Below are 4,955 nucleotides of genomic sequence, written 5' to 3'. Positions count from 1 at the left end.
CTGGTGAGTTGCTGCTGGGCTGATGTCGTCTGCCTCATCGGATGATGTCTCCTGTCCCTCTTCTGCCGCCTCATTTTCATCCTCCAGTTCATTTGCAGACTTCTCCGAATTTCTGTCCCCTTCATCACACATTTCCATGGCTAGTACATGTTCGCATTCTGGCTCTTGGTCCAATTCTCCTTCTGTTGCCCCTAATTGGCACTCATTCTCCTCAGCTCTTGGTCAGCTTTCTCTCTCTGTGCGTTGCTTTCTCGGCAATGTCGTCCAGCCTCTCCAGTCATCCTCGCTCTTGGAATCCTCTTCCATCTCAGTAACCACTTGGTATGTTTCCTTTTCCCCTTTTCCACTGTCACTTTCCCCTTTGATTGAATTTTACTCTTGTTCTGCTGGACATAGTCAACAGGTAGAAAGTCGCAAGGCAGCAAAAGGTTTCGGTGTAGGACCCTCGCTTCCCCTGGCCCATGTTCTGGTTTAACCTCATACACTGGGCCGTCTGCATACTTCCTCTCTGTCACAACATGCACTCGATCCTCCCAGTATGACCGGAGTTTCCCCGGACCACCTCTTTCTCCCCGATTTCTCACCAAAACTCTGTTTCCCGGCTGGAGATCTGCTCCATAGATCTTCTTGTCATAGCCTTGTTTTGCTCTCCTCTGTTCTTTCTGAACTGTCCTTGATGCCACTTCATATGCCTCTTTCATGCGTTTTCTCCACTTGGCAGCATAATCACTAGGTGACACTCCACTCTCCCTTGGCTTCAGGCCAAACATTACATCAATGGGCAGCCTCGGGTGTCTGCCATACAGAAGGTAATACGGGGCATAACCTGTCACTTCACTGCGCGTACAATTATACGCGTGGACGACCTTGTTTAGAGAGCTCTTCCAATCAGCCTTGGCTTGACTCTGCAGGGATCTCAGCATTGACAACAACGTTCTGTTAAACCTTTCCACCTGCCCGTTTCCAGCAGGGTGGTATGGGGTCGTGCGGGAGTGTTGGATATCACAGATTATCTCCATGCGCTCAAACAGCTTGTTTTCAAATGCCCTTCCCTGATCGTGGTGGAGTTTAGTGGGGAACCCATATCTGAGAACAAAGTCGCCGAAGATCTTTTCTGCTACTGTTTTTGCAGACTTATTTTTGCAAGCGTACGCTTGGGCAAAGCGTTTAAAGTGGTCCATTAATACTAGGATGTATTCGTAGCCACCCTTGCAGCACTCCAGATGTAGAAAATCCACTGATACCAGTTCGAAAGGGTAAGTCGTCACTATATTGACCAATGGGGCTCTCGTCACTCTATTTGGACGCTTGCGTTTCAGACAGCTACACTCCTTGGTGACATAATGTTCCACATTAGCTTGCATGTGAGGCCAATAGAACCTGTCCCGGATGAGACTGAGTGTGCGCTCGACTCCCTGGTGACCCATCTCCTCATGAAGCTCCTTAAAGACCAACTGGCGGTATTTTCTGGGCAGCACTGTCTGGGTACGTCCTGCCAATTGTCGACACAATACTCCTTCCTCATCCACATACAACCTGTTTCTTTGCCTATACAGAACAGTCAAATCATCGCGACCATCTCGTCCCACCAACCTCGGCCAACGTTCTCCTAGCACATACTCCCGCACCTTTCCAAGCACTGGATCTTTTTCTTGTGCTCCTATCAATTCCTCTGGGGTCACTTTGGTCTCTTGTGTTGCTCCTTGCTCCTGCTCTGCCTCAGAACAAATTGCTGTTAAGACGGTTGGACACATTCAGGGCCTCTCTTCCTCCGGCTTCAGGAGAAGTGCATCCGTGACAGCAGCTATGACTCTTGGGCTAGCCTCTTGCGAACAGGTTTGCATGTAACTTTCCATGTCCAGAGGCATCCTTGACAGCCCATCAGCATCCCGGTGTACGCGGCCTGGTCTATATTGATGGTAAAATTGTAGTCAGCCAACTCTGCAATCCATCTGTGGGTGGTGGCATTGAGCTTGGCGTGGACAAAACATATGTCAGCTGATTGTTGTCCGTATAGACCACAAAGGAGGTTGCGTGATACAGGTATTCACGGAATCGTTCACAAATGGCCCATTTCATCGCCAAGAATTCCAGTTTCCCCGAGTGCAAATGGTAATTCTTCTCTGGAGCTGTTAGGGTCCGTGACCCAAAGCCAATGACCACCAGTCTCCCGTTCTGCCTCTGATATAGTACTGCACCCAGTCCGTCTTGCGATGCATCACAATGCAAGATGAAGGGCTGTTCAAAATCAGGGTAGCCGATGATGGGAGGATGAAGCAAGAATTCAAGCAGTCGGTTGATGACACGCTCCTGATATACATCCGCTTACCCGCCCGAGACTCTCTGCTCTCTCGCGCGCTCACAGTGATCCTTCGGCTCGCACTTCGTCTCGCACTCCGGCTCGCACTTCTTACAAATCCCAGCGGTGCCTCCAAGTTTGTTGCATGTCGAAATGAATCAGTTCCAAGACGTGCATAATTTGATGGGTTCGTTTTAATCTTGTTCGCTGCACGGCATTCATTCACATTAGACAAAACTCTGCGTGCGTTTTTCAATACTACAAAAACCACTCTTCTTTTTTGTCTTCTCCGCGCCCGCCCCTCTCTTCCGTGGGCGCCCTCTCCTGTAAGATCGCTAACAACATGCCTACTTGAGCATCACTCACTATAAATTAATGCGTTTGCACCAACCTTGATTTAAACACATTTCCTGTATTAACCCCATCATAAATTTAGAGTACATATGAACTAAGTGAACAATAAAAAAAAATAAAATAAAATAAAGACATTTGGGGGGGGCGTATTCTTTCTCTAAACATTAACAATAACATTACAGGGAATATTATTCTAAGCCCCACATGATGTATGGAATGTATGAATATGGAAATTCAGCAGATATTGATGTTGTCAGGAAAAGAGATGATCTGAACAGTGTTGTGTAAGTTGTGGCTTTACTCTGGCTATACATCCCTGCCACATCCCTCTGATCGACATGTGCTACATTATTATACTACTATTATTAAAAATCGTTTTGGAAAGTTAAACAGTTTCTAACAAACTTACATGTATGTGATTTGATAAAGTATATAATGGAATATAACCATTATACATATCACTTAGTATATGGGTAACAGAGAAATTACAATTAGCTTCATGCTACACATAACAATTAATGAGATTAATACAACACTTCTACTTGAATGTCACTATCAGTCACTGTGTAGTGAGTGTTTGTAATAACTTCTGACTGCGATCCAGTGTGGATTTTGGTCAAATGATGAGGCAGAAATACAACCCGAATTCCGGAAAAGTTGGGACGTTTTTTAAATTTTAATAAAATGAAAACTAAAAGACTTTCAAATCACATGAGCCAATATTTTATTCACAATAGAACATAGATAACATAGCAAATGTTTAAACTGAGAAGGTTTACAATTTTATGCACAAAATGAGCTCATTTCAATTTTGATTTCTGCTACAGGAAACGGCGTCCGTGATTTCCAACAAGAATGTCAAATTTGGACTCGTCTGACCATAAAACACTATTCCACTTTGAAATAGTCCATTTTAAATGAGCCTTGGCCCACAGGACACGACGGCGCTTCTGGACCATGTTCACATATAATAATAATAATAATAATAATAATAATAATAATAATAATTCATTACATTTATATAGCGCTTTTCTAGGCACTCAAAGCACTTACATTGTCAGGGGGTATCTCCTCATCCACCACCAGTGTGCAGCATCCACCTGGATGATGCGACGGCAGCCATAGTGCGCCAGAACGCCCACCACACACCAGCTTACTGGTGGAGAGGAGACAGAGTGATGAAGCCAATCAGCAGATATGGGGATTGTTAGGAGGCCATGATGGTCAGAGGCCAATGGGCGAATTTAGCCAGGATGCCGAGGTCACACCTCTACTCTTTTCGAAAGACATCCTGGGATTTTTAATGACCACAGAGAGTCAGGACCTCGGTTTAACGTCTCATCCGAAGGACGGTGCTTGTTGACAGTATAGTATCCCCATCACTACACTGGGGTGCTAGGACCCACACAGACCACAGGGTGAGCACCCCCTGCTGGCCTCACTAGCACCTCTTCCAGCAGCAACCTAGTTTTCTCAGGAGGTCTCCCATCTAGGTACTGACCAGGCTCAGCCCTGCTTAGCTTCAGTGGGAAACCGGTCTTGGGCTCCAGGGTGATATGGCTGCCGGCTTACATATGGCTTCCTTTTTGCAAGATAGAGCTTTAGTTGGCATCTGCTGATGGCACGGCGGTTTGTATTTACCGACAGTGGTTTCTGAAAGTATTCCTGGGCCCATTTAGTAATGTCATTGACACAATCATGCCGATGAGTGATGCAGTGTCGTCTGAGAGCCCGAAGACCACGGGCATCCAATAAAGGTCTCCGGCCTTGTCCCTTACGCACAGAGATTTCTCCAGTTTCTCTGAATCTTTTGATGATGTTATGCACTGTAGATGATGAGATTTGCAAAGCCTTTGCAATTTGACGTTGAGGAACATTGTTTTTAAAGTTTTCCACAATTTTTTTACGCAGTCTTTCACAGATTGGAGAGCCTCTGCCCATCTTTACTTCTGAGAGACTCTGCTTCTCTAAGACAAAGCTTTTATAGCTAATCATGTTACAGACCTGATATCAATTAACTTAATTAATCACTAGATGTTCTCCCAGCTGAATCTTTTCAAAACTGCTTGCTTTTTTAGCCATTTGTTGCCCCCGTGCCAACTTTTTTGAGACCTGTAGCAGGCATTAAATTTTAAATGAGCTAATTAAGTGGATAAAAGTGTTAAATTTCTCAGTTTAAACATTTGCTACGTTATCTATGTTCTATTGTGAATAAAATATTGGCTCATGTGATTTGAAATTCCTTTAGTTTTCATTTTATTAAAATTTTAAAAACGTCCCAACTTTTCCGGAATTCGGGTTG

The sequence above is a fragment of the Carassius carassius genome, unplaced genomic scaffold (genome assembly GCF_963082965.1).
Source record: "Carassius carassius unplaced genomic scaffold, fCarCar2.1 SCAFFOLD_74, whole genome shotgun sequence".
Classification (NCBI taxonomy): domain Eukaryota; kingdom Metazoa; phylum Chordata; class Actinopteri; order Cypriniformes; family Cyprinidae; genus Carassius; species Carassius carassius.
This window is presented reverse-complemented; position numbering follows the sequence as displayed.